General features: G+C 46.4%; 1 long non-coding RNA gene across 1 annotated transcript; it reads left to right on the top strand.

Annotated features, from left to right (window-relative positions):
• On the top strand, positions 2,944–6,627 carry LOC110257737. Its single transcript, XR_002340677.1, has 3 exons — positions 2,944–3,357; positions 4,244–4,361; positions 5,475–6,627. It is a non-coding gene; the product is annotated as an uncharacterized LOC110257737 (long non-coding RNA).

Consider the following 7,586-nt stretch of genomic DNA (forward strand, 5'->3'; position numbering starts at 1 on the left):
GCATATGGGAATTCCCAGGCCAGGGGTTGAATTGGAGCTGCAGCTACAGGCCTACATCATACCCACAGCAATGCCAGATCTGAGCTGCATCTCTGACCTACACTGTAGCTTGTGGGAATGCTGGATCCTCAACCTACTGAGCAGGGCCAGGGATAGAACCTGCATCCTCACTGACACTGTGTCGGGTTCTTAACCTGCTGAGCCACATCAGGACCTCCCCCATTTAAATCTTAAGATTTCTTGATCTATTTCTATGAAAAATGCCATTGGAATTTTGATAGGGATTACACCGAATCTGTGGATTGCTTTGGATAGTATGTAGTGTCCTTTCATGGCTTTGGTATCAGGGTAATGCTGGCCTTATAAAATGAATTTGGAAGCATTCTCTCCTCTTCAGTATTTTTTGGAAGAGTTTGAGATGGATTGGTATTAATTCTTTTTTAAATGTTTGATAGAATTTAACAGTGAAGCATCTGGCTCTGTACTTTTTTGTTTGGGGAGGTTTTTTTTTTCTTCTTCTTCTTATTAGTGATTTGATATCCTCACTGGTAATTGGTATGTTTAGAATTTCTATTTTTTTGTGATTTAATCTTGGTAAGTCTTATATTTCTAGGAATTTATCCATTTCTTACAGGTGGTGTGTATTTGTGGTGTATAATCGTCCATAGACGTTTCCTGTGATCCTTAGTACTTTTGTGTTATCAGTTGGAGTGTCTCCTCTTCCATTTCTGATTTTATTTATTTGAGTCTTTTTGTCTTAGTTCGTCTAACAATTGTTTGTCAATTTCGTTTCTTTCAAAAAACCAGCTCTTGGTTAACCTACTTCCTCTCTAATTTTTGTTATTTCCTTCCTCCTACTAACTTTGGGCTTAGTTTCTTCTTTTTATAATTCCTCAAGATGCAACATTAGACTTTTTATTTGAGATCTTTTCATTTTTCTTAATGTAGGTGATTTCACTATAAACTTACCTTTTAGAACTCTTTTGGCTGTATCCAATAAGTTTTAGAATATTATGTTTCCACTTTCATTTGTCTTGAGATATTTTTTTCTTTCCCCTTTGACTTCTCTGAGCCATTGGTTATTCAGGAGCAAGTTGTTTAATGTCCACATATTTGTGAATTTTCCAGGTATCTTCTTATAATTGGTTTCTAATGTCATATCATTATGATCCAAAAAGATGCCTCATATGATTTCAGTCTTCTCAAATATATTAAGACGTTTCAGGACCTAATATGATCTATTTTGGACAGTGCTCCATGTACACTTGATAAGAATGTGTATTCTGCTGCTCTTGGATGGAATGCTCTTTATATGTGTGTTAGGGCCGACTGGTCAAAAGTATAACTTAAGCCCCATGTTTCCTTATTGATTTTTCTGTCCAGATAATCTATCTGTTGTTGAAAGCAAGTATTGAAGTCCTTTCCTATTATTTTATTGCCATCTAGTTCTGCCTTCAGATCTGTAAATATTGCCTTATATATTTATTTAGGTGCTCTGATCTGAGTAAATAATTATAATTGTTATATGCTCTTGATAATTTATCAACAGACATTGGATAAATCAACCATGGTGGCTCCTTCAATGGAACAGCTGATAAAAAGCAGAGAGTAGATCTGTACGTATCCACACAGAAACCCTTTGAGATGTGATATTCAGTGAAGAAAAAAGGGACACAGAACCATATGCGTACTACAACCCCGTTTGTGTAAAAAGAAAAAAAGGAAGGAAAATCAAGCCTATGTACAGGCAAACAAGTAAAGCCTGTAAGAAAATGCAAGGAGACGTTGACAGTGGCTAGGCTTCTGGGGAGGGTGAGCGGATAGAGGTGTACTCATTTTGAACTTTTAATGTTTGAGAAGGTTTTTTCCCTTACAACTACCATGTGCTATTTTTGCAACCAATAGGCTTTTTTTGTCTTTTTGCCTTTTCTAGGGTCGCTTCTGCAGCATATGGAGGTTCCTAGGCTAGGGGCTGAATCGGAGCTGTAGCTGCCGGCCTACTCCACAGCTCATGGCAACGCCAGATCCTTAACCCACTGAGCTAGGGCAGGGATCGAACCTGCATTTTCGTGGATGCTAGTGAGATTCGTTTCCACTGAGACACAATGGGAACACCTCATCTAAAAAATTTGAACTTTTTTTTTTTTTTGTCTTTTTGCTATTTCTTGGGCCGCTCCCTCAGCGTATGGAGGTTCCCAGGCTAGGGGTCTAATCAGAGCTGTAGCCCCCGGCCTACGCCAGAGCCACAGCAACGCGGGATGCGAGCCACATCTGCAACCTACACCACAGCTCACGGCAACGCAGGATCCTTAACCCACTGAGCTAGGCCAGGGATTGAACCGACAACCTCATGGTTCCTAGTCAGATTCGTTAACCACTGAGCCACGACGGAAACTCCTAAAATTTTTAACATTTTTATACATTTGCTGCATCTCTGAATATATGTGTGTGTGTAGGTACATGCATGTGTGTGTGTGTGTGTGTAAATTGTGGGACACTTGAAAGTAAATTGCAGACTTTTTTTTTTAAAGTTGCAGACCTTTTAACAGCACTTCGCCCTTATTTACTTCAGCAGGTATTGCCTAAGAACAGTCTCCTACATAAACAGAGTGCCCTAATCACACCTAAAACATTTAACATTGATGAAATAACAATAAAGGTCCAAATTAATATTTCCTAAATTGTCTCATAATACCTCTTCTAACTTTTCCACTCTGATATCCAGTCAAGAATCATGCATTATGGAGTTCCCATCGTGGCTCAGTGGAAACAATTTGACTCACATCCATGAGGACGCAGGTTCAATCCATGGCCTCCCTCAGCGGGTTAAGGATCTGGCGTTGCCAGGAGCTGCAGTGTAGGTTGCAGACCGGGCTCAGATCCAGTGTTGCTGTGGCTGTGGTGTAGGCCGGCAGTTGTAGCTCCGATTGGACTCCTAGCCTGGGAACCTCTATATGCCGCGGGTGTGACCCTAAAAAGATTAAAAAAAAAAGACTCACGCATTGCGTTTAGATGTCATGGTCGTGTCTCTTTTGGCTCCTACAAAACGATCCTCCACCCCCACTTCTGCCCTTACCTTTTGAGTTTTGTATCTTGGAAGAACTAACTGCTCGGTGGCTGGAGTTCTTGCTTCATTTCCCCCTCTCATTCCGTTCTCTTTCTTTTCTTCTAGTGTTTGCAAAAAGGAGTCTCCAGTTTCTGCCATGATCCTCTGTTGAGCCCACTGTGATCAGGCTTTCGCTGCCATAGTCCGTCTCCATATCACAGTCATCAATCCCCTCTCTGCTCCCCTGCGACCGCCACCTTCCCAGTGACCTCCATGCTTCCAAAGCCAAAGATCAATTTTTTTAATATAAGGTAGGTTTTATTCATATTTCCTTTCTGCCACTATAGTTGATTTACAGCGTTGTGTCCATTTCTACTGCACAGCCCAGTGCCGGAGGTCAACTTTCAAGCCTTACCTTCCTTGACCCATTCGTGGCACTTGACACAGGGGATTACTCCACTTCCCCAACACCCTTTGTCTGCTTAGCTTCCAAATCAACACAGCCCCCCTTGTTTTGTTTTTTCCTGCCTCACCAGCCACGCCTTGGTCTCCTTAGCTGGCTTCTCCTCACTTTCTCACCCTTAAACATTGGCGGGCCCCCAGCCTCAGACCTCTGCTTCCTGCCATTGCTCACTTCCCTGCTTCTACGCCAACCGCATAGTCTATTCTCAAGCCAGCAGCCAGAGTGGTCCTTTAGCATGCTTGAGTTAGAGCATGTCCCTCCTGCCCCTCCTCGAACCAGTGGCTGCCCCCGAGGGGGCCCGCCTCCATCGTTCAGCTCCCACGGGGCTCCTGTGATGCTGTTTCCTCTCCACGCCTCTTCTGGCCAAGGGCCCCCTGCCCCCACCCCATCCCTGCCATCTCTGTGACCTTGGCTCCTCTTGCCCCCCTCCTTGGGTCACTCTACTCCAGCCAGCGACTCCCCTTGATGTTTCTCAAGCCTGTTTCTGGGTCACCCCTTCCCTTCGTGAAGGGCCCTGCCCAGTGCAAGCTTCACGGAGCCCCCCTGCCTTCCCATTCTCTGTACAATAGCAACCCAGCCTCCACCCCGCGGGCAACCCCCGCTCTCTGAACCTGTCTTATTTTCTCTCTCCCGTCCCCTAGCCTAGTATGAATTCGTGGTTAATGTCTTTACTGCTTGTCTCTCTGCACTAAAACATAAACTCCAAAAAGGAGAGGCTTTGGTTTTGTTCACAGCTCCGACCCCGTTCGTTGTCTGGTCTGGCCCGAGGGAGGCCCTAAGGAAGCAATTTCCTGAAAGGAAGAATGAACGCACAGGAGATGTGTGTGCATACACGCAAAACCGGCCACAGAGGTACCTGCTTCTCTCGTGCGTGAATTTATAGCCACTACGTATTATCTTTGCCATTAGAAAAATATAAACAATCGGGATTTTTAAAAGGGAAAGAGCTTCCAAGAGCCAAAAAGCTGCTCGGGAGAACCGGTCGGGCAGCAGGTGGCAGGGTTGTTTCAACTTTTGCTTCTCTCTGCCAGGCTGCGTGCATCAGAGGCCACAGGCGGCTGGCCGGCTCCTGGCACAATGCCAGGAAGTGTGGCTTGAATGCAGGGACCGAAAAGGCTGCAATGACCATAGGGCATCATGTGGCCAGTGGCGGTATCTGGGTGTGAGGTCACCGCAGATTTTTGTTTTAATCTTTATTAGGCTTTTGCGTATGTTTTGATTTTTTCCGTATGGACATGTAGTACTTGTGGACTAGAGAAAAGAAAAGCATTTCATTTTTTAAAAGAAACGTTTCTTTTTGTCCTCACCCGCAGCTGTGGAAGGTCCTGGGCCAGGAATAGAACCTGTGCCATAGCAGTGACCTGAGCCACAGCAGTGACAATGCTGGATCTTTAACCCTCTAGGCCACCAGGGAACTCCCATTTTTAAAAGGAACATTTAAGAAAGGATGTGTGTGTGCGTATAATTGAATTGCTCTGTTGTACAGTAGAAATTATCGCAACATTGAAAATCATCTCTACTTCAAAGTGAATCCGTTATCCATTCTTTTTCAGATTCTTTTCCCACATAGGTTATTACAGAATATGGAGTAGAGTTCCCTGTGCGCTACAGCAGGTCCTTGTTGGTTAATTACAAAGGCATATTTAAAGAACAGCAGTAACAAACCCTACTTTAGCCATGAAGACACGAGTTCGATCCCTGGCCCCGCTCAGTGGGTTAAGGATCCGGCATTGCCATGAGCTGTGGTGTAGGTGGCAGACGCAGCTCAGATCCCCTCTTGCTATGGCTGTGGTGTAGACCAGCAGCTACAGCTCTGATTCTGGGAATCTTCATGTGCTGTGGGTGTGGCCCTAAAAAGCAAAAAATAAAAAAAAGTAAAGAAAAAAGAAAATAATCTAGGAAAATGTTTTCCTCAGACACTTTTCCCTCATCGTCCTCCCCAAGTTTTTCTCTGCTTTCTAACAGGTGCTCTCACCAGAGGCCATCCGAAGCGGAATGCTCTTGTCCTCGCCAACATCAACCAACCCTTAACTGAAAGGTGCATCTCTTCGTGGCTGAGGCTGGAGGCAGGAGGGCCAGGAGGTGCTCACACTGCCAGCTGTGTGACCATGGCTCGTGTCCCTTGGCCTCTGGGACCTACATGCCTCCCTCATCTCTGGGTTAAGATCTGGCTGTTGGAGCTGCACCCCGACCCCCTCCGCTTACCGCACACAGACAACGCCCCCAGGCCTGCACCCGGAGCTCAGGACAGGAAGGGCATGAGGCGCCTCTGCCCCTCGGTGTTTCACCCGCTTACCCGGCACCTCTTCCATCTCCCAGCCCAACTCTCCTCCCAACCCGCTCCCAGCCCCTGACGCTGTGCCTGGTCTGCCTGTATTTCCGTCAGAGCTCCCTTGGAGGCAAGGAACAGAGACCCACTCAAGCTGGTTCAACAACGAAGCGTGTGAGGGAGCGGGAGGGTGGGTACAATCTCTCTAAGGAGACCCCGATGGCACGGCGCCCCCGGGAGAGCCCGTGTTCTCTCTCTCCGAGTCTCTGCTCCTCTCTGCGTATCTTCTCCATTCTCCTCTTTCTCTTGACCGCTTTCCTCCTAACTTTTGCTCATAGAGGATCCCTCACATGTGGCCCAGCTCCAAGGTCGGCTTAAGCCTTTTGGTCCCACCTTAAATGGTGGCTCAGACTCTCTGCTCCCCCATAGCACACTCCTAAGAGGGGGAGCTGATTGCTCAAGCGTACCCCCAGCCAGGCCACAGGAGTCCTGCATAGGGCACCAACCTGCCAATGAAGGGCCCATCACTGGTGAAATGCCCACCAATCCTGCTGCAATTGCACAAGACTGGGAAGGGCAGGGTCTCCTGGACATTTAGGGTTGCAGGAGCGATGGGCAGGGCTAACTCCCCGTGGGTGGGCAGGCACATGGTTAGCACCTCTAGTCCGGCAGGTCTGGAAACTCTGCTCTGAAGAAAACCTGGACCAAAGAATCCCGTCTACTTATAAGTACTTGCAAATCCTACAGATATTCGTGTGCCCTGAACGATATTCAGAGACTCTTAGGATCGTCAGGTCTTGGCGTTCCTGTTGTGGCGCAGTGGTTAGTGAACCCGACTAGGAACCATGAGGTTGCGGGTTCGATCCCTGGCCATGCTCAGTGGGTTAAGGATCCGGTGTTGCCGTGAGCTGTGGTATAGATCACAGACGTGGCTTGGACCCCGAGTTGCTGTGGCTGTGGTGTAGGCTGGCAACTGTAGCTCGGATTAGACCCCTAGCTTGGGAACCTCCATATGCCGCAGGTGTGGCCCTAAAAAGACAAAAGACAAAAAAAAAAAATTTGTCAGGTCTTAAGGTCCGCTAGGCATATTAATACCTGGCCTTGGCCCTGTCATTTTTTTCCCCCACTGCCTCTTTTTAAGTACCTTGGTTGAAACAAAGTTTTGTATAGCCACACAATGGAATATAAGTCAGCCATACAAAGGGACGAAGTACTGATAACATGACATGGGGTCATCTTGAAAACATTATGCTAAGGCAAGAAGCTAATCACAGAAGACCACATACTATCTGGTCTTTTTGAGGTCCTGAAACTTGTAAAATTCTAGAATTAACTCTGGTGATAGTTGCACACATCTGTTAATATACTAAAATTCACATCTCAAAAACTCGAAGTGGCAGAACTGCAAAGAGCCTTTTTTTGAAATTGTTCAACTGAAAGAAAAATATTAGACACTTTAACTTCCAATTCACTTAGCCTCGTCCTGAGATGAGTCATGAAATACACAGAGATACAGATCCCAGCAAGAGATAGTCCAGCGTGGTAGTGAAATTCCATCCCAGAGCACATGGGCCTCTCACACCCAGTTTGAAGAATGAAAGCGTAAGGGGATACGTGCACGGACGGTGGCCTTAGACCCTGCCAAGGAGTCGTTCAAGTTTAACAGAGCACCTGCTCTTGCTTGTGGGACGGGGTGCATTTAGATGCAGGACTGGCTGTGGCCAGGAGGTCAGAATTTATTTTAGAAAAAGGGGAAAGTGGCCCAGCTTGTTTGACTGACCCATGAGTGATTTTCCGCATCACAGCTG

This window comes from Sus scrofa, chromosome X (genome assembly GCF_000003025.6).
Source record: "Sus scrofa isolate TJ Tabasco breed Duroc chromosome X, Sscrofa11.1, whole genome shotgun sequence".
NCBI classification, from domain to species: Eukaryota; Metazoa; Chordata; class Mammalia; order Artiodactyla; family Suidae; genus Sus; species Sus scrofa.